This window comes from Lemur catta, chromosome 4, assembly GCF_020740605.2.
Source record: "Lemur catta isolate mLemCat1 chromosome 4, mLemCat1.pri, whole genome shotgun sequence".
In the NCBI taxonomy this organism is placed as follows: Eukaryota; Metazoa; Chordata; class Mammalia; order Primates; family Lemuridae; genus Lemur; species Lemur catta.
The window spans coordinates 6,975,724-6,998,730 of NC_059131.1; positions in this window are offsets into that span (position 1 = coordinate 6,975,724).

A 23,007-nucleotide genomic window follows, 5' to 3' on the forward strand; every position below is an offset into this window, starting at 1 on the left:
CCTGTCCGCCTCGCTGGGCCCGGGGGAGCAAATGAAGCAATGGATGCAATCACGCTCGTAAACTGTAAAGTGCTTTCACGTCCGACATGATCCTATTAACCCAGGTGCCAATGAGGGAAATACGTTATTTGATGACTGGCTGTTTCCTCCCATTTTGGCTGATTTCTCTGTGGCAGGACTTCTTAGAGTTCTGTGTTGAATGGCAAAGGCCTTTGTCAATGTGAACGATGACAACAGTAACTGAAAACAAAATCTTGCTTCTCGCGTTACTTTGTCTAATCCTCACGCTGAGTCCTCTGTCCTGGGACTCAGATGAGGGCCCGAAAGAAGGAAACATTTCTCAGGTCAGGGCTGAAGGGCCCGCCGTGGTCTGCATGCTCAGGGAGGTCGAGCTGCGTCTGTTTTCCTACTGATACTACGCTCTTCCCCGGCAGTAAGAACTCATCAAAACAGGCTATGTTTTCTTTCTCTTTGATAAATTAAAATTACTTTTATCGTTAATGGAGTGGAGGAACCTACCCCTCATTTTCCAAGGGTCTCTCCAGACAGCAAATACAAGCTGAGACTTCCTGTAATTCAGTTATAGATGGCCACACGTCCTTAAGGCACACTCAGCTTCTGCGACAGCTGCCGTGGTCACTGTGACAACAGCAGGCCTGGAGCATCCTTGTCTAGAAGGGTCTGGACCTTTGAGGCTCCATGGTTTTATTTTTATTTATTTATTTATTTTGAGACAGAGTCTTGCTCCATCACCCAGGCTAGAGTGCAGTGGCACAATCATAGCCCACTGCAGCCTCCAATTCCTGAGCTCGAGCGATCCTCCTCTCTCAGCCTCCTGAGTAGCTGGCACTAGAGGTGCTCACCATCATGCCTGGCTAATTTTTCTATATTTAGTAGAGACGGGGTCTCACTCTTGCTCAGGCTGGTCTCAAACTCCTGAGCTCAAGCAATCCTTGGGGCTCCATGGTTTTAAATGAACCTTCTTATAGGCTTTTAAAAAAATAACCTAAAAATATTTTATTTTTTCTTTCAGAGAGGTGGGGGGGGGTGTCTTGAAATGTTGCCCAGGCTGGTCTTGAACTCTTGGCCTCTAGCAGTCCTCCTGCCCCAGTCTCCCAAGTAGCTGGATTGGCTTTTTTTTTTTTAATTGAGAGAATTTACATGCCATAGGATTCACCCTTTTACACTGTCCATGTTAGTGGTTTTCAGTATATTCACACATTTGTGTAACCCTCACCACTAATTCCAGGACATTTTCATCCCTCAGAAAGATACCTGTACCCATTTCCCCCTCCTCTCAGCCCCCTGGGGATCTACCACTAATCTACTTAAGCTTATACTGTGTTTTTGCATTGCCATTTGTGTTCTATGGGGATTGAAAAAAAAAACAGACGGCTTACTTCATGTAACCAGGAAGGGCCGTGTGTCTCAGTGCAGTGGACACAGTTGTGGGGACCTCCTGCAGTTAGAACACAGGGTCCTGCTACTCCTCACACTAAGGAGCTGGGTGAACACAGAGAAATGATAAAATCTCTCCAACCTTCCATTTTCTCATTCTGAAGGACTAATAATGGTTAATAAAGATACTTGTCCCACTTATAAGGAAATCCTACCTCTCATAAAAAATAGAACCCCAAATCTGCCTGGATTTGATGCTGGGAGGAGAATCTTCTAGAGGCAGCAGGATTAAGGAGCTGGCTCCATCCTCGCCTCTCCCCCTCCCATTAGTGCGGCCCCCGGAGGTACTGCTCCCCACTCAGGCACAGCCCCCGGGGTCCCCCAGCCCAGCTGCGAGGGCTGACACTGAAGGAGACATGCCGAATATTCAAGATGACAGGGAAAGGAGAGCACAAAACACATTGTTTATTCATACCCTGCTCAGTGCCTGAAAGTATTTGTGGTGGCTTGCAAAGATGCATTCAATATGACAAGATTAAAAAAATTCATGAGGAAATTAGAGAGAAATAAAAACGAGGGGAGAAAAAACAAAGATGAAGCCAGGGTGAGGTTGGTGTGGAAAATCCAGACGGCGATTTAAGGAGCACTGACACAACACACATACCACATTCCAAGTGCCATAGAAGTAAATTAAGCCATTTAATCCTCACGACCCCTTATGAGGCAGACGCTATTATTATTCGCATTTTACAGACGGGGAAGCCCAGGCGCAGGAAGGCTGTGCAGCGTGCCCAGCGGATCCCAGCTACAAGCAGCAGACCTGGGTTTCAAACCTGGGCAGCCTGGTGCACGAGTTCACGCCACCCCTGCTGCTGCTTTGTGACATCACATGCGTGTGCTGGGGGCAGGCAGGGGAGCCCGTGTTTAGCACGGCAAGCAGGGAATGTCTTGGACGTCTTGGATCTGCTCTGAGAAATCATGTGCATTTCTCAATTTTTCCCATGATGTTTCTAGATCGGTGCAACAGAATGTTTAAAATTAGATTTTTTTCTGAGTTTCACCTGAGGCCCCGAAGGGTGCTGAACAAAGCACAAGGTGTCAGGTAGATCATCTCCGTGGGGAGCTGAAACCTACTTCTTTTTATTGTTATTTATTTATTTATTTATTTTTCTGGTCAAGTTTAGTGAAACTTACTTCTGCCAGCACTGACCCTCACTCACCTCCAGGGGGAGATGCCAGGACTGAGCGTTTGTTTGGGCAAGTTAAGGAGACTGGTGCAGAGATTGCTCAGGAGAGGTTTCCCATGTGCTCTTCTCTCCCAAGTCCCGGGGAGGCGTCCATAGGCTGGCATGTGTTTCTGGAATTGGAGAAACTGGTGTCTGAGCTCCCTAGAAAATTCTCACGATGAGAGGCTGTGGCACGTTAGCTAAGAGTTGGGAGCTGCCCCTCGTGCATTCATTCAACAAACGTTTATTGAGGTCCAGCATGAGTCTGCATGTTCCAGGTGCTAGGGTCACAACTGTGGACAGCACAGATTGCCCTGCGACCTTACATTCTGGTAACGAGGGTAAGGTCTTCAGAGGGACTCTGCACACAAACGCAGGGATAGGGCTTGCGGGCAAGGAGTGGGCTGCGGGGGTTCTGATGGGCTGGCTGGGAGAGGCGCCGGGCCTGTGGCTAGATCCCTGCATTCAGTGTGCCGTGAGATAATGAACAGACGCAGCATTTGTTGGTAGCTTACTGTGTGCCAGGCACTGTACATACAGAATCTCTAATCCGTGTACCCCTAGAGAGTAGGGATCATCACCCCACTTCGCAGAAGGCTCCTGGGAGGGTGGGTGCTGAGGTCACACAGGGTTCTTTTGCTCAGAGCTGATCTCTCTCCTGCTGCTCTGATGAGCTTCTCTTGGTGTTGGAAAATGGAGAAGGCAGGCACGGAATCTCTTTGAGCTCCATCTTCGCTGTGATCTGACACACATCCTGGGTTGTGTCAATTCTCCCAGACGCTCCAGGCAAGGAAAGCTCCTTCTGGAAGCCTCTCAGGCTGTGTGAAGGTTTGGATCTGGGTGGAGCCCCAGGGAAGCAGGCGCTAAGCAATTCTCTCTGATCGTTTATAGATTTTTATCTTGTGAACAGTCCCCAAGAGTTTAACCAAGTGCTAATACCATTGAGATTGTCTTCTTAGTGATTACCTTGGCTTGTATCAGGAAACGGCTTAATTAGCAGTCAGTTTATTTCAGCCTAGAATACTACAAGATTCTAGGTGGTCTTTCTACAGGACATATCTCCCTTAAAGCAAGATCTCATTATCTGACTCATTTCTAGGAGGAGAATGTGACTGACCCAGGTTAAGGGTGTGGCTCAAGGACACAGGAGGTGACAAATAGGAAACAAAGCTATCTCAGTCCATTCAGGCTGCTATAACAAAATACCACAGACTGGGTGGCTTACAAACAACAGACATTTATTTCTTGTAGTCTGGAGCTGGGAAGTCCAAGATCAATGCATCAGCAGATTTGGTATTTGGTGAGGGCCCATTTCCTGGTCCACAATGACCATCTTCTCACTGTGTCTTCACCAGGCAGAAGGGGCAAGGCAGCCCTCTGGGGCCTCTTTTATAAGGGGATTGATTCCACTAACCACCAGCACACTGGGCTCTAGGATTTAACATATGAATTTGGGGGGGACACATACATTCAGCCTGAAGCCAAAGCCCTAACCACGGCCAACGTTCCATCTTCCCTGCATGTGACTGTGCTGTTCCTCAGAAACCAGGACCCATAATCAGGGAAAGTTCTGGTTTCTTGTTCTGCTTCTGGAGAGGACTGTGTGGAAGTTCCCTCTGCCAGGCCCAGCCTTGTCCATATGAGAAGTCCTGTCGGACATTACAGGGTTCAGCAGGAAGTGGCCTTGGTCAGCAGCAGGCCTGACCATACAGTATTTTCCAGAACACCAAGGGGAAAGAACAAAGGTGCTGAACTTTAGGAAGAAAACCCAGACAGTCCGGGGTTTCTTTGAGGTGGTTGTTATTTTTTAAAATTTGAATTTAAAGCACTGGGTATGTAATAACAGTATTCTTCAGATTTGTATTCTAACAAAATCTGAAATGTCAACAGTTAGGTCAACAAATGCTAATTGAGCACCTACTACATACCAGGCACTGTTCTTGGTGCTGGAGAAATAAATACGGTAATCTTAGGTACAGATGCATGCAGGGAAGTTTATAAACGGAGGCCACATGGAGGGGTGACTGGGAGGCCAGTGCCAGCGGGTCAGGCTGGCCAGGAAGGCCTCTCCTGGGGCAGACGCAGAGTGGGGGCCTGCACGAGGAGGAGGAGCCAGCGTAGATGCCCTGGAGGACTCAGGCCGGGTCCAAGGAGTGGCCTCAGCAAAGGCCTGGGACGGGGATGGTGTTGGGCCTGGCGCCATCTGGGCAGGGAGAGATGCAGGTATAAGACAAAAGAGGACCATGACCATGGGGCAGAGTGTGGATTTCATCTGGGCTGGGAAGTCTCTAGGGTTTAAGCAGGGCGGGGTGGAAGGAGACTGCAGACGGGGGGTGTGGCGGCAGTGGGTGGGTGAGGGACAGACGGGAGTTATGGTGACTCGAATTAGTGCCGTGTACCAGTCAGGGGAATTTTAACAGGAAAAATGTGGTAAAGAGAATTATCAACTGGCAAAAAGTGGTGTTATGGGTTAAATTGTGTCCCCCAAAAGACATATTGAAGTCCTGACCCCTGGTACCTGTGAAAGTGACCTTATTTGGAAATAGGGTCTTTGCAGATGTGATCAAGGTAAGGTGGGTCATTCCAGGGGTGGAATGCCGTGGTCTGAGCATATATGTCCCTCTAAAATTCACGCTGAGCCGGATCCCCATCATGGTGATATTAAGAGGTGGGGCCATTTGGGAGGTGATTAGGTCCTGAGGGCTGTGCCCTCGTGAGTGGGATTCATGCCCGTACAGTAGAGGTTGAAGGGCGCGTCCTAGCTCCTTAGCCCCTTCTGCCCTCTGAGGATGCAGCAACAAGGAGCAACCCTCACCAGACACCGAATCTGCTGGCACCTTGACCTTGAACTTTCCAGCCTCCAGAACTATGAGGAATACATTTCTATGGTTTATAAACTATCCAGTGTAAGGTGTTTTGTTATAGCAGCTGAGTGCACTAGGACACCACAGTCTTTGGTCTCTGCTGATATAATCAAGGGTATTAGGGTGGACCCCTTACCCAATATGACTGGTGTCCTGACAGGAAGAGGGAAATTGGACACAGAAACACCGGGAGTAGATGGCCACCTGATGGCAGAGGGAGGGACCAGAGTGATGCAGCTGCAAGCCATCAGCAGGAGCTGGGAGATGGCCAGGAAGGTTCTCCCCAGGGTCTCAGGGGGAGCACGGCACAGGAGCATAGCACGGGAGCACCTGCTGGCATCTTGACTTCAGACTTCCAGCCTCCAGAACTGGGAGAAGAAGTTTCTGTTGTTTTAAGCCCCCTGTTTATGCTACTTTTGTGATGGCAGCCCTGAGATGCTAATACAGGTGGTTAACTGCTAAAAGGGGTAAGAGAGGTCTCTAAGGAACCCAGGAATAGCAAATGCAGGAAACAGCTGCTACTTGGAAGAGGCTTCCACCCCCTAAAGCTGGGACCCAGACCTTTAGGGAGGGTGTGCCTGCTGCAGGAACACAAAGCCTGCTGGTGGGAGACTTGCCAGAGTGGTCTACAGGACCAGCCCATGCAGTGGCCCCAGAGTCACTAGAGTGAGAGCAGGCCAGAGCTAGTCCGTGAAAGTGGCTCCCAGGGTGTGAAGTTTGCGGCAGAATGAATGTCACCTGACTCCTGCACACCAATCCCACCGACAGCTGTGCCACAGAAGAAAACGCTGTGCACTGGCAGCAGAAAGAGAAGCCCCTTCCTCCACGCTGGCCTTGTGGCCCCCCTCTGGCGCCCATTGACAAAGCCTAGTATTGCGCCAATTGGCAAAGGAAACATTTACAGGGTCCCCCTCCAGCATCCCAAAGCAGGGCAGAGAAGGGTGACTTTGGAACTGGCGACAATACACCGATGACTGGCATAGCTGGTAACGAGAAAGGTGGGGGACTGGTGTGAGGGGACAAGGGCTTGTGCTCCCCACAGTTCATAGTTCTGTGATATCAAAAACCTGCACTGAAAAAATTGTGATAGAGATGAAACTGTACTCTACTCAACCTCATAATCCATGTCTCCTTGCTGTCATCTGCCCTCTTAATCCACTTCATTTTAAATCATCCCTGCCGCACAGGTGAATACATAGAGGCACAGAGATGTTGAATGACATGTTTGCAGTCCTGCTGCTAACAAGTGTGTCCATCTGCCTCCGAGGCCTGTGTCCTGGCTGCTGTACCTGCTGTCTTTCCCGCAGGGAACTGGAAGGCCTGCTGCATTCTGCTCTTGAGAGCTCAGTGCTGCCTCCACCAGCCCCTAGAGGACCCTGGACCCTGGGCACACAGGGCACAGGGGGGCTAGCAAGTAGGTCTCACCTCTAGGAGGGTACCATCCAGTTTTCAACTGCTTCTCTTGGTTACCACTCTGAAGGGTTTCTGCCTCTTAAAAATGGAAGGATTTCTCCCTTGAAGGGAAGTGAGCTAGAGACAGTCCTGAGCACCCTTCCTGCAGAACACCTCCTCCTTTGGCTTCTGTCCTCCCGGCCTCGCCCCAGAGGGCTGGAGCTGCTGTGCCAATGTACAGACGAGGAGGAGAGTGAGTGGAAAATTCAGGGCCAAGAAAAGTACAGGTGGAGCGAAAGCGAATGCCTGCAGGAATATTAATATGTGCATATTCAGTTACAAATCCAGGCAGAGATTCCTAAGACCTAAAGTAGAGAGAGAAACAGATTAGTTAACGTGTTGACTACTGCACACCAGGTACAGTAAACTAACCAGTCCTCTATGAACCTGAATTTATAGATTTCAAGAAAAAAAAAGTAGAAGGTTGAGTGGAAAGGCAGATGAAGAAAAGAAAGCTCAGAGAGGTTAAGTAATGGGCTCGAGGTAGCAGAGCTAATAAGTGGCAGACCCAGGATTCAAATCCAAGTGTTTCTGCATCTAGAGCTGGGCTTGAATTCAGGGCACCACTTTTTTCTTCCGTCTCAAACAGAACACAATTCTGGCCCTCGAGAAGAGGAGCGGAAGCAGGTACGCAAGTGGGTCCTTGAGCTCCACTGTGGGGAGTGCACTGGAGGCAGGCTGCATGCAGGGGTTCAGAGCCAGCACGATGGGGGTGCGCTGGGGCTGGGTGGGTAGCCAGGCATCCCACGGAGGGCACAGTGCCAGCAAAGGTCTGCAGGCTGCAAATAGCTGTGTGCAGGGGGGGCTATCAGCAGTTCAGTGTTTCTGGAGTTTACAGAGCCGGGCCAGGGTCACATAGGATGAGGCTGGGGCGATGGTGGGTCGCCGAGAGCTCGTGGTCCACAATGAGGAGGATGGATTATAGCTTTAGGTTGACCCATAGAGTGAGGAGATAATTTAATGTCCACACAAGGACACTTGTGAGAAGGAAAAGGCGCTAAAAATAATTAGCAGGTGTTAATTGCTCTATAACAGGTATAAACTGACCTTCAGAGGCACCCTTGTCATTCATAGAGAGCCCCTGGAGAGTTTTAAGTGGAGTGTGACATAACCAGATTTGCAATTTGGAAAGTCACTGGCTGCGGTGCCAGACGGATTGGATGCATTTCGTAAAGAATTCAGACAGCACGGAAGTATACGGTGGCAAGTTAAGCCCCTTCCTACCCTTATCCCCAAGTTCTCCTTCTCAGACGCAGCAATCATTGTCCCCAGTTTTAGTGTTTTATTCCAGAGATAGTCTGAAATGTGTGTGTGTGTATGTACATATATATATAATCCCCTTTTAGTGCAGGTGGCAGCACATTATACACCCTGTTCTATACCTTGCTTTTTATTTATAGGCCGTGTAAATCGTTCTATATTAGTACATGTAGGGCTGCCTCAATCGTTTTTATTGCCTGTAAAATGTTCAATGGTTCTAGCATATTGTATTCAACTTCTTCCCCATTGATGGGCATTGATCCTAATTTCTTGCTGTTATAAACAATGCTGCAATTCATATCTTCATACATAGGAATGTGTGCATGGAATGAGTTCCCTAAAGTGGAATTGCTGAGTCAAAGGGTATATGCATTTATAACTTTGATAAATATTTCCAAATCGTCCTCCATGGGAGGGAGGTTCATTCTCTGCACACATTTCTGTGCTTGGAGATACTAATTGCAGCAGTAATGCATTGCGCCCTGGGTGATTGGGCGAGGCGGGGAGAGTGATAATGATGACAGCAGGAGTACAGGAGAGAGGTGATGAGGGTCTTAGCCAACGTAGTCCTGGTGGGGATAGCTAGGAGGCTATGATTTGGAGAAATACATCACATCAGAAAGGGGCTGGGCATGGTGGCTCACACCTGTAATCCCAGCACTTTGGAAGGCAGAGGCAGGAGGATTGCTTGAGGCCAGGAGTTCAAGACCAGCCTGGGCAATAGATTGAGACCTCCTCTCTATGGAAAATAAGAAAATATTAGCTGGGCATGGTGGCACACACCTGTAGTCCCAGCTACTCCGGAGGCTGAGACAGGAGGATCCCCTGAGCCCAAGAGTTTGAGGTTACAGTGAGCTATGATTGGGCCACTGCACTCCAGCTTGGGCAACAGAGTGAGATCCTGTGTCTAAAAAATTAAAAGACAGACAGACAGACATCAGGAAGGAAGGAAGATTGCTTTGAGGTATGGGGGGGGGGTTGGAGGGTTTTTGAGGGTAGCAGGGGGCTGGGAGGGGAATCCAGGTAGAGACATCCAGAAGTTGGATGCGCAGGCCTGAAGCCAGGGAGAAACTCCAGGCTGGAGGCACAGGCTCGTGGTGAGGCCACCAGGTGCCTGGGATGCAGCAGGTCCTCGCTCTGGGGCACGGGCACTGCACTTGCACACCTGGAGAGGTAGGACCTCCTTGCATTGTGCTGCCCGGGTGCCTCTCTTGCCTCACCCTCGTCCTGGCCCTGGTGAGGGGCCCACAGTGTCAGCCATATATTTAAGGCGCTGGCTGAGCAGAGAGACTCGAGGGAAAGAAGAAAGAGGTACGAGAATTCGTGGGGAGGGAGGAGTCCCAGAGGGCAAAGTGCTGAGCTCCCAAGTTCGTGGGAGAAGGCAGGGGAGGGCCAGAAAGTGTCCATTAGATACACCGATTAGGAGGTCACCAACACCCTCGGTGAAGCCGTTTTAATAAAGTGACAGAGGCTGGGTAGTCTCAGATTCTATAAAGCAATAATAGCAAGTCAGGGTGTTTACTCATTGGTCGTATCCTAGCAACAGTGTGTTCTCAACAGGGGCAAGTGTTCTAGAATGTGCAATCAAATTATATGAGAACACAGTATTCTAGAATGTCTGCATGAGTTTGCCAGTCCATTTCTTACTAAGAGGTACTCAGGAGATCGTTGAAAACTATTCCCTTTTCCTCTAAGTTTCCAGTTAGTCGATGACAAGCATTTATGATACTAATAGAACTTAAATTCTTAAATGCTCTGTCAGGGTCACTTCCCCGAATTCAAAGTTAATGTGAGGGAAGAAGATTGAGAACAGTATCCCAGCAGGGAAAATGAGCTGTGGGTTATACTTCGCCACCCTTTAAAGCTAGCAACACTTGATGTTCTTCAGAATTCACGTGGGATTATGTGTTCTCCCAAGACAGCATGACCAATGCATTCCTTTCCCTCCCCCTGTGGGTCCTCGCCCCCCCACCCCGGCAGTAGTGGCTGATTTCACCCAAATTCACTGTGAGCAGCTTTTAATTATGCACAGAAATTTGGGGGGTGGTTTTTCTAATCTAGCCTCTTCCTCCAGTGCTGCCATTCTCGCTTGGGCCTCCCTCCCGGAACCCTGCCCACTTCACCTGGAGCGCCTGGTACACCCTGATGTGTGACGCTCGTTCTCTTCCACTGTCTCCCGATAGCCGGGCTGTGAGCTGGCGGGGAGGCGGGGTCAGGCCACTCTGCTCTGGCCCAGTCTCAGGCGCGGTGACTGGGCATGCTGCCCGGTCCCTCAGTGGACAGGAATCCTGCTTCCTGGAATGCCACGGTACTTTGGACCTGTCCTTCTGTCCAAATCCTCCGAGGCAGCCCCTCAGCCCTGTCAAAGGGCTCCCCGGAAGCAGCCCCAGCATGAGCTGCGTCCAGACCAGCCTGACGTCCTCTCTGCTGGCAGCTTCCTGGTGACTCAGCCCACTCTGTGTCCGGTCCCATTTCTGCCCAGTCCCACAGCCTGACACCCCAGCGACTGCCTGAGGACCTGTGAGTATCCGATCCCGGGTCGCCACCCTCGCTGTTCCCTGGTCCCCTCACGGAGGGTGCTCTCTCCAGCACGCCGGCGGGTTCCCCAGCGACTCCAGGGAGGGCTGAGCTCACCTGTCAGCCCAGCGCCTGGAACAGGCCTGCAGGAGCACTCAGCAAAGCTGATGCGTTGAAATGACGGCAGAAAAGAAACATTCAGCCGGTTTTCATATGAAACCATCTTTTTCAGCCGGTTTTCATATGAAACCATCTTTTTTTTAAATCATCTTCTTCGTTATGCGGGAAGGACGGGATGTAATTATGCCCTGCCTCATAACGCAGTCAGGACATCAAGCTCTCCTTATCCTGGAGGACAGAGGAACCAAAGCAGGATTTCAGCTGCTCTGGACCAACAGCCGCTCAGGTCTACTGTGCAAGAGCAAGATTTATTTTGGGGAGCGGGGAGGCTGCTGTGCAGGAAGAAAGAAGGCGAGAGCGGGGCCTGGTGTCGAGGAGAGGTCACCTGTGGGCCCTGAGATGGGCCTGGGTGCTGGTCTCAGAGTCGCCCCAGGACAGAGAGGTGGTGGCGGACCCAGTGACGCCCCTGTGAAGCGTTCCAGGCACGGGAGAGCCTGCGATGCCTCTGGTCTGCAAGAACTTTCCCTGCCTGGCACCGGGGCCGACCCCGTAGCCTCCTGTGGGTACCGGGGGCCTTCAGCCCTTGCTGGGGGGCGTCCTCGGGAGCTGCTCTCTGCACCATAAGACCAGCCAGCTCCGTCTGATCACCGAGTCAGGCACGCAGGGTCACAACCACTGACCTCCCACCGAGACCCTGCATGTGAAGAGCTCGCTCCCACCCTGCTGCGCGGCTCACCCTCCCACGCGTGCAAGCCGGTCCTCGCCCACTGAGGTCACACAGCCCACGGCGGTGGCCTGAGGGATGTGAACGCGGGTCTTTGATTCTCTGGGAGCTGTCACAGTTGACTAAGTCGGAGGCGACTTCAGGAAAGCTTCTGGGGATGCTCTGAGGCTTTGGCTGCGGATCGCGCTCGTCTGTGTTCTGCGTGAGGAGGATTCTGGAGAACCAAGGACAGGAGAGCTGCAGTTAAACTCTATTTTAAACAAGAAATGAAAACACTGTTTAAAATAAGTTCTGTGGAGGTATTTGAAATGGTAATGTTAATGAAAGCATTGGGTGTTTACCGAGAGGTAGGTATTGTTTTAAGCTAGTTACAGGAGTCCACGCACTTAATCTTCATAGCAATTTCGTGAGATCGGCCCTGGAGAGGGAGCCAGATTGCTGCTGGCTTCTCCCTTGCAGAGCGACACCTCCAGACATGCGGCTTGCAGCTCGGGATGCCAGGAAATGGTGTTCCTTTTGCACATTGGTAGCTATTTCTGCATAAAATCCTGCTCAGAGACTGGAGATAATCAACAAGTTCTGCGAACGGAACCCAGGGAACATTTCTGACCCTGGCTGGAATGTTTTCCTCCTGCCACATCAGCCTGAGCACGGCTGTGCGTGTGTTCCTGTGTGGGGCTCTGGGGGGAGCTAGGTGAGACATAACCATGGTAACTCACAGGCAGTTAGCTCCAATAAGTGCTAATCACTCGGCTAGAATTTCCTTAGGAGCATCTCACAGGATGCTGTGAGAGGCACAAGTCCCACCACGTGGGGACTGTTCCCAAGGCCCTGGGACCGATGCTGCTGTAGGGACACCCGTGCCTCTGGTTAGGAGTCCCGTGTGACCCTGGGCAAGTCACTTCCCACCTGGTCCCTGGGGTTCCCATAGGGAAGTGGAGTGATACTTTATGGCCACCCTGAATTCTTGCGGGAACACAAGGAGTTAAAGCTGGTGAAACATGTTTTGTAAATAGTATGCAAACCCTAGGGGCTCCTGCCTTACTTCTCAGTCCCATGGGGCATCTTGTGGGTGGCGGAGTGTGGGAAGTTGGATGATGCAGCCTTTGATTTTTTTTGAAGCTTTTTTTTATGGTGACTTTCAGATACAAACGAAAGTAGACAGAACAGAATAATGGTCTTCCGTGGACCCATCGCCAGTGTCAACAATTAACAACTGGCCAATCTTGTTTCATTCTTCCCTTTTTAAAATTCATCTCTATTGAGGTATAATTTGTATACAAATAATGCACCTAAGTAATTTTTGATGAATTTAGACAAATTTCGACACTATTAAAGAAAAAATTATTCTGACACTTGTTCAAACAGTGAGGAAGGCTTTATGAAAGACGATTACAGCAGCGTCAGCCCTGTTACGACAGGCGAGAGAGGGGGGCTCAGCCCGACACAGCAGGACCACAGGGCGTTGTGGCCAAGGAGCAGAGTGGGGGTCAGTGATGGAAAGTGACTGAGAGGAGACGCCCAGGTAGGGGGACACTTGCTGAAAGGAGGTCCAGGACTTGGACACCAAAGTGGGGCATGAGGAACCTGATCAGACGTCAAGGGAGGTCAGACCTCAGGGTGGGGTCTCGCCAAACTGCCTTAGCAGGATTCTCGCTAAGGCTGGGCTGGGCAGGCCGAAGACAGGAGGGCCGAGGTTGAGGCCTAGTCCAGCAGGGGCTCAGAGGAGCCTGAATGACGTTTGGCCAAGGGGAGCGTCTGTCAACATGTGTTCGTGCAATCACCACCACACTGAACACTTAACATCTTCACCACTTCCAAAAGTTCTTTCATGTTCCTTCCCCATCAACACACATGGTCCCAGGACTGGGCAGACCAGACCAGGGAGCATGCACATCTTTTTAGGGGTGCACAGGAGATAAGCAGAGCCCCTCTCTGGACTTCTCGTTCATTCTGCGGCTTGGATTACAGGCAGAGTAGGATCTTGTTCTCAGTGGAGACAGGCAGATGGAGGCTTTTTCTTTTTCTTTCTTTTTTTTGTGTGATAAAATACATATAACATAAAATTTATCATTTCAACCATTTTTAAGGGTACATTTCAGTGGCACTGAAGGGGATCAGAACCGCCACCTCCAAATATGCCATCTTGGCATAAGCATTATTTTGAACTGAAGGCAATTGAGAAACAGCAGGCACAGGAAAATCTCTCTGCCCTGCCCCATCTGTCTAAAAGCAGGGCATAAATTTCCTTTTCCGTATCAGGAAACAGAGAATAAATCTTATGGCTGGAGACAGCACCAAGATGAGTCTGCATAAACAGAACCTTGCTCAATAACCCTTACCCACCAGCCGTTTGCCCCACATATTCACCTGCCCACAATTTACTGCCCCTAGAAACCCCAAATCCTTTCCCTTTGTCTTGTCACTTCTCCACAAATTTATTACCTTTTGTTAAAGTGGTATATAAGCCTTCATGTCTCTCTCTTTGAATTTTCATTTCTTTTCTATGAAGCCCTCTAGGTGCACATAAAAATTAAAATAACATCACGTAAAATTTATATGCCTTTTCCCCTTTTAATCTGTCCTTTGTCAGTTTAATTCACAGGCCCTAGCTGCGGACCATAAGAGGGTAGAGGAAAGGGATTTTCCTCCCTAACAGCACTAAGTACATTAATGCTCTTGTGTAGCTGTCACCACCATCCACCTCTGTAACCGAAGTCAAGCTTATACTACTCACCACAAAAAAGTCAATAAGTTGAGAGGGAAGGTTTTGGGGCAAGGAAAGTGACTTTTATTCAGGCAGTCAGCAAACCAAGAAGATGGCAGACTAATGTCCCAAAGAACCATCTTAAGTTAGTATGAACTTTAGGCTCCTTTTTATCTTAAGAGAAGAGGGGGATTAGGTTGTGAGAGGTAACGGAAGACTGCAGACATCTGGGCATCAGCTAGGGTTTGAGGAGGTTGTAAAAATGCCTTGGTCTTGGTTAGTTAACTTTGGAGGACGAAAGTCAGGATGTTTCTAAACGTCTTTAACATAGCATTGTTACTTAGGTGTATACTTTTCCTATCTGCCTGGGAGTTAGTTTTGGAAAAGGGATGGTTGTCACCTTCCTTCTAGCCTACGTGCAGAGCTCTGCAGAAGCTTTTAACCCAAAGGATATTACTGCAGGGGTCAGAAGCAAAGTGGAGCCAGTTATGTTAAGCTTCCATTCCACTGTTGCGTCTCCAGAACTTTCTCATCCTTCCAAACTGAAACTTCACACCCATTAAACAACAACTCCCATTCTTCCTTCACCTCCAGCCTCTAGCAACAACCACTCTATTTTCTGTCTCTATGAATTTGGTGACTTTAGGTACCTCATCTAAGTGGAATCACATAGTACTTGTCCTTTTGTACCTGGCTCACTTCACTTAGCATAGCGTTTTCAAGGTCCATCCATGTTGCAGCCTGTGTCAGAACATCTTTTTAAGGCCATGTGATATTGTGATACAATAACTATGTATTTGGTTTTTGTTCTCAGTTCCTGAACTTCTAAAACCCCTGCGGTTTCCTGAGTGATAGGGATGGGAGAAGCATCTTTTGTTATAATATTTGGCCTTAGTCCCCAGTTCCTGACATAAGAGCATCTAAGGCCCTTGGAATCTCCGGAGCGGTGGGTGTCTCATATGCTAATGAGGTGACTGGTGGCCCCTAGATAGCTTTAGGATGAGGGCTGGTCTCCAGAATGACTACGGCATGGCTAGAAGGTTGGAACTTTCGCCCTCAATCCCCAACCTCTGGAGAGGGGAGAGGGGCTGGAAATTGACTCGATCACCAAGGACCGGTGATTTAATCAATCAAGCCCACGTAATGGAACCACTGCAGAAACCTGAAACAACAGGGTGCAGTGAGCTTCTGCGTTGGTGAACACGTTGAGGTGCTGGGAGGGTGTCACATTCAGAGGGGGCGTGGGAGCTCTACACCCCTCCCCCATGCCTTGCTCTACGCATCTCCTCCATTTAGCTGTCCCCAAGTTGTCCTCTTCATAATAAACTGGTAATAAAATGCCCTCCTGAGTTTTGTAAGCTCTTCTAGCAAACTGTTGAACCAGAGGAGAGGGCTGTGGGAACTCCTGATTTGTAGCTGGTTGGTCCTAAGTATGGGAGGTCTAGACTTGGGATGGTTGTCTGAAGTGGGAGCAGTCTTATGGGTTGGAGGCCTTAACCTGTGGGGTCTGAAGCTAACTCCGGCAGATAGTGTCAGAATTGAATTGAGTCACTGTATACCCGTTTGGTATCTGAAGAGTTGGAGAGTTGGTTGTTGGTGTGGAAAACCCCACACATTTGGTGTCAGAAGTGTGAGTAGAAACAGATCGTAGCAGTGGGCTGAATAATATTCCACATGTGCATATGCCGTGCTTTGCTTATCAGACACTTGGGTTGTTTCCACCTTTTGTGAATAATGCTGCTATGAACATCGGTGTACAAATATCTGTTCAAGTCCTTTCAATTCTTTTGAGTATATACCCAGAAGTGTAATTGTTGAGTCAAATGGTAGTTTATGCTTAATTTTTTGAGGAATTGTCATATTGTCTTTTACAGTGGCTGGACCATTTTACATTCCCAGCAGTAATGCACGAGGGTTCTCATACCTTCACATCTTCCCCAGCACTTGTTATTTTCTGTTTTTGCTTTTTGTTGTTGTTGTTGTTGTTGTTGTTGTTGTTTTAAAGACAGAGTCTCATTCTGTTACCCAGGCTGGAGTGCAGTGGTGCGATCATAGCTCACTGCAGCCTCAAGCTCCTGGTATCAGGCCTCCGGAGTAGTTGGGACTCCAGGCTCGTGCCACCATGCCTGGCTAATTTTTTTCTTTTTTCTTTTTGTAGAGATGGGATCTGGCTATGTTGCCCAAGCTGGTTTCAAGCTCCTGGCCTCAAACAATCCACCTGCCTTGGCCTCTCAAAGTGCTAGGATTACAGGTATGAGCCTGGCCCGGTTTTTTGTTTTTGTTTTTTTAATTATAATAACTGTCCTATTGAGTGTGAGATGGTCTCTCACTATGGTCTTGATGTGCATTTCCCTAATGACTAATGATGTGGAGAATCTTTTCTTATGCTTGTTGGTTGCTTGTATATCTTCTTTGGAGTAACATCTATTCAAATCCTTTGACCTTTCTCTTCTTTTTTAAAAAAATGTTTTCTTATTCTCACAAATAATTTTTGCCAATTCTTACTTTATCTTATGTATATTTATTATTATGCTCTTTAAGATTTTTTGTGCTCCTCTTCCAGTAACTCTGCTTCTGGCAATGAGTCGTGCCTACTTGGCGTCTTCGTTTTGCAGTGGTGCCCTTCACTGGGGTCTCGGTACTTAGACCTGTGAGCTCAGGAACCAGTGAGGACGGGGTTTCAGCTACACTGTCAGGTCCTTGGGAAGGGGAAAGGCCAGGCCTGCATCAGTCCCAAAGTCTAAGGAAAGGGAGGGGATGGGACCCTGGGCGAGCAGCTCCAGATCTCAGAGTCACTCTCATTGGCTGTCTCCCGGCTGGTGACAGCACTGATCAGGGCTGCACCTCCAGCCCCCAGGGAACACTGGCCTTGGGAGGAGCCGGGCTCCTCGGATCCCTGGACTGTGGGTGCGTGTGGGTGAACGTCTGAGGTTCAGTGCTCTGTCCTCAGCTGTTTTCATCAAACCATCACCCCAGCGGGAACCATTTATTGCCCTGATTATTTCAGAACCCACGGGCAGGGCCTACCCTGAAGGGCCAGGCGATGGGTGAGCAGAACCTAAAACGGCCTCTTAGCCACACTCTTACCGCCGCTGCTGGTGCCTCCCAGGCCGTAGCCCCCTACGCCACACCCCCCGTGTCGCCCCATTCCTATCTGTAAGAACGAGACGTGCACCCCCACACTCGGCCTGGACTCTGAAAGCTGAAACCACACCTACTGTGTGTATTAACATGACTTGGTGTCATTCCTGTCTTCATTAGCAAGACTGTATTTTCCCAGGAGTCTCCAACCCAGACAAGTGGCTGGATAATTCTTACAGGAACTTCTGGAAAGACCCATCAGCTCCTCAGTGGAAAACATCAGCAGATGGTCTTTGAGTTCTTTGCCTCGAAATCCTCACCCTGCTCTTCCTACCACCCCCGGACTGTATCATGGCTGTTACCCAATCCTAATCAGGCTGTCCTCATTTGAAAGACCTGCTTTAAATCAAATTTCCAATTCTCCGTAAACGGTGGCCGTGCCTTCCGCCTCCGGTCTGAGACGCTGCCAAACGTTGGGAGGTGGCGCTCACTTGGCGGCGAGCGATGCACTCAGCTGTCTCCTCGACAGCTTGTGCTGGTGACGTTCGGGGGCCAGCCGTGGGCACCAGGCACCACTTACGACAGCCTTTGACTTCTAGATTTTTTTTTGTATCTCGTTGTTCTTGTTTGCTTCTCTGATCTGTGTTTCTCTTGCTCTATAATTTCTCCGGGTTGATTTTAGGGAAGGAGGCATCAGGGCAGCGAGTTTCCATCAACTTGCTTTCCACTGGAACTCACATGGTTACCTCGTGGAGAGCCCACACAGCGTGCCACCCTCTGCTTTCCTATACTGCCGATTTCTGGGTTTGTTCAATCAAAACCCCCACTTGCATTTTTTGTATTTCCCTGTGATTGACCCTGAAATTCAAATAATCTTGATCGGCATTTCAGTTTCAATCAGGAAGGAAATTTGTTAATCGTGTGACTAAAACCCAGTGGTGATCTAATAATGGAGTAATAATGCCAGCTTAATTATTCCTGCTCCTTGTGACTATTTTTAAAATGTAAAGTCTGGAGGCAGTGAATAATTATATACTGGTAGATGTTTCAGTGGTTTAAAAATTTCTCATTTTCTAATTCTAGGTATCTGGTTGGTGTAATGGGCATTTTAATTCACATGCAATAAAAAAGCCAAGTATTTACAAAAATTAAATATGGTATTGAAGTCATGGCTGTTTGAGCTTATAATTACTGACTAAGGTAATACTAGCAATATCCCTCCTGCTAAACTCCTGTTAACTCAGCTGCCTCTGACACTGTGGAAAAGACAAGGAGGTGAAAAGAACACACTCAGGATTTGAAGCCAGACAGGCCCAGGTTCAAGTCCTGGCTGTGCCACTTACTAGGTGTGATGTAGATCAAGGTTTATGACCTTTCTGATCCTTGGTTTCCTTAGATATAAATGAAAATATTTCTATCTCATAGGATTATCAGGAAGATGTTTGCTGTTATTGTTGGTTTGGTTGAAGCAGATGTCATTTTAGGTTTTCAAAGTTATCATTTCAAACTCTGTATCAGCAAGGGCTTGGATATATTTCCTTACCCAGTTTATCCCATAATCCACAAAGCTGAACAGATCCTTCAAAATAGAAGGAGGAGCACAGAACACACTTGACTATGATGGGGAAAGGCTGGTAGAATCTGAGTGTGGGTAAGCTCAGCTTCTGCAGAAGCTCCTAAAACCGTCCCAAGCCCAGCAGGAAGGGCACAGGCCGGCTGTGACCTGAATGTTAACCCAGGAGAGAGCTGTATGTCTCCAGCCAAAGGAGGAGCTTAGCAGAAAAGCTTAGAACTGCATGGAGGCATTGCCCAAGGTGACAAGCTCTGACTTAGGGGCTCCACCAGCAGGCCTGCCCCACTCAGAGGTGCTGGCCCGACTGCCATTCCCCCGACACGGCTCCTCCTCCTTCCTGGGCTCTGCGTTCATCCACCCCTACCCTCTTATCATTAGGCTTTTTGTGCCGCGATCTCCCGCAGTGTAAACTGGGCTCGCAGGGTCCAGATCACAGTCTCCGGAGTGGGAGTGTGCAAGATGATTCACTGGGGACAAATATTAGAACTTCCATTTGCATGTATCTTTTATCTTGTTCTAACATTCTATTTTTGGCTTATTTGTTAGCATGCACATAATGTGGTAGAATAAGCATATTCAATACTTTAAAATTTAGAAAAGATAAATGTGCATTTATTGAAGACCCATACTCTATTTGACCGATGGGCTGCACATACATAATTGGGGTTACCAGAGCCTGGGAAAGGGAGTGGGGAAGGGGGATACAGTGAGGATGGCTAATGGGTACGAACTGCAGTTAGACAGAAGGAATAAGATCTAATACGCAGCAGCACAATAGGGTGACTGTAGTCAACAAGAACTTACTGTATATTTTAAAATAACTGAAAGAGTGGAGTTGGAATGTTCCTAACATAAAGAAATGATAAATGCTTGAGGTGATAGATACCTCAATTATCCTGACTTGATCATTACACATTGTATGCTTGTATGAAAACATCACATGTATCCCATAAATATATACAACTATTAGCTATCCATAATAATTAAAAATAAATTTTTTTTTTAATTGGGAGCTCACTGCACTAGACTGTCTGATCCCTGTGGTCACTCTATTTTGAGTTGCAAATTAATTCTCTGAAATCCTTTCTTACCCTCCCAGTCAGTCTCATGAACTTGGTCATCAGCCGTGGATCCCCTGGGTGGCCAGCAGGGTGGAGCTGCTGGGTGTGGGGGGCAGAGAGCAGCCACGCAGTTTCCTTGGTCTGTCTCCCACGGACACGCAGCCCTGCGGCAGCCCGCCCCGCTGGGTGCTCTTTCTGACAGCCGGATCCTTCATGCCAGTCCTCTGCTACTAGTTCTGGCTGAACCGAGGCCTAACTTAGCCACTTCTTGATTGATCCTTTATTATAAAGAGAAGGAAATCTCATACTTGAAAATGCGTTCCAGTCTCTTGCTCCCTTGTAAGGCTTAACATCTCCAAGCCTCAGCTACTGAATCTTTCAAGTGACAGGATAATAGCTGCCTTGTTTGTCTCACAGTGTCCTTGTAAAGAATGAGTGGGATCGGATCATGTCATGCAGAAACTGCAGAACACCAAAGGTCAGGAGAAGATGTTAAACGTGGTGAGAGGAGAGACAGATTGCTTTTAAAGGAATGATTATTTAAACTAACAGATTTCCTCCTCCCCCTTCTCCTTCCCTTCCTCCTTCTCCTCCAATACCTCCTCCTCCTCCTCCTTCCTCCTTTTGTAGATAGCGGAAAAGTTTATTATATTTATAGTAGAATTTACCAGCTCTACTCTGTTCAGATGGTTCCCAGTTCTGTTGGCCACCCCCAAAGCCTCAGAGCCAGGCACATTCTAGAGCCTCCTGGGCCCCATGAGGCCAGGCGAGGGCATGGCCTTGGCCACGCTGGCGTCACAGAGCCTCTTCTCAGCTGGTCTGACCTGGTGGTTGTTGGTCTTGACCACCATGGCGAGCACCAGTGTCCTGTTGTTCTTCATCTCCGTGGCTGATGAGGTCAGGGGACATTGGACGGTGGAATATAGTTCACGTGGATGGTTTGGGGTGTGCTCTTCTGAGGATACCTGGTTTTCCTTCAGAGTTGCAGTGTCTTGGGCTGCCAGAGCGTGGTTGCCTGTGGAGTAACCTCTTTCTTTATCTTCTTGTTGTTCATGGCTGCGGACACTTTTCTGTGCTGCCTTCTTGGCTTTCAAAGCCTTTGCTTTGACTTTGTTTTTGGGAGATTTCATTTTTTGCATTCAGAACCTTTTGTAAAAAGGCAATAACTAACTTCTTAATAGGAACAATGGAAGCCAGAAAACAACAGACTAATATTTGCACTGCGCTGGAAAATATAACTGGCAATCTAGAGTTTCATATGCAGAAAAACTGTTTTACAAGAATGAGGGTAAAATGCAGACATTTCAAGACAAAGAGAACTGAGAAAGTTTGTTACAAATTCATTCTCACTAACGGAAATTCTAAAGGCAGAAAGGTCAGCCTGGATGGAAGATCTGAAAAGTAAAAAGTGAGATCTAAAGTCTTGATCCGTTAGAGATTAAATGTTTTCATTTAAGCCTGCTTCATAGGCTATTTTTATCTCTGGAGGATATTAGTAGCCATTGACATTCATTGCCTATATCATTAACCCATCAGGCACCGTGAAGTGGTGATAGGCTAATTCTACAACCCCTTCATTTATTAGCTAGAATACTGCTGTAAAAATAGTCTTGTTCTCATCAGTTTATGGATTACCCAGAAATGCAGTTTGTGTAGGAAAGGCAGGATGAAAGTCAAATGCACTGTAATACGCCAACAACAGTCAATTTAAAAAAATATTAAAAATATCATTTATAGTATCATAAATATTAAGTGCATGGACATAAATTAAAATACTTTGGTAGATATGAGGGTAGAATTTTACTGATAAACATTAAAGACCTAAATAAATGGCAAGATATATCATGTCCATTAATACAAAATATTCTGAGCCATATAGATGTTAATTCTTTCCAAACCAGCCTACACATTCAGTTCTATGCTATGCAAAGCCCCAATAATTTGTCTGTGTGTGTGTGTGTGTGTGTGTGTGTGGAATTTGACAAGTTGATCCCAAAATGCATATGGAAGAGCAATTGACCAAGAATAGCCAAACTACTGCGGAAGAGCAAGATGGGGGAACTAGCTCTGTAAGGGAACAGTACTTAGTAAAAAGTTCTGGTAGTTATTAATAAGACAATGTGGTATTAGGGCAGGGATATAAAAATAAACCCCTGGAACAAAACTTGTAGGCCCAGAACTGGACCGGGCATGCACAGAAACTTGATTTGTGACAAAACAGGCCGTGTAGACTAGTGGGGGAAATGTAGTTTTTACGAATGCTGTTGAGATAAAAATAACCACATGGAAAAAAATTAAATAGGCTCCTTTCTCATGCCATTTATAAAAATCAATTCTAGGCAGGTTAAATACTTACCTATGAAAAGTGAGATTATAAAACTTTACGAAGATAATGTAATATTTACCTTTCTGACCTCAAGTTAAGAAGTTCTTAAACAAGATACAAAGATGTATAAATTATAAAAGGAAAGACAGATAAATTGGATAATATTAAAATTAAGAATTTTCGTTCTTTAAAGAGACAAGAAGAGAATCTATGCATCTATCCATTGATGGAGGAAATGTAAATTGGGCTGAGTACTCTGGAAAACAATTTGGCTTTGCCCAGCAAAGCTGAGACCCTGTACCTTAGTGCCTAACGGAGCCACCCCTTGGTGTAGATTCTGGGGAAGGTCTTATCACGAATGCTCATAGCGGCATTGTTCCTAGTGGGGTAAAATTGGAAACCACCTAAATGCTCACTTGCAGAGAAGGCATAAATAAGTTCCGGGTGTATTTACATAATGGAATGTTACAAAGAAGTGAAAACAAATGCACTTCCAATATCTACATCAAGAAGGACAAACCTCAGAACATACAGTGGAGCAAAGAAAAAAAGCAGTAGAAGAATGAGCATATATCATTCCATTTGTGTAAAGTTCAAAACTATGTGAAAGTAAATACATCTCAGGGGTACAAACATGGCACAGCAGTGGAGTGCAGCAAGGGAACGTAAACTCACAACTCTCGTAAACTCACAGGTGG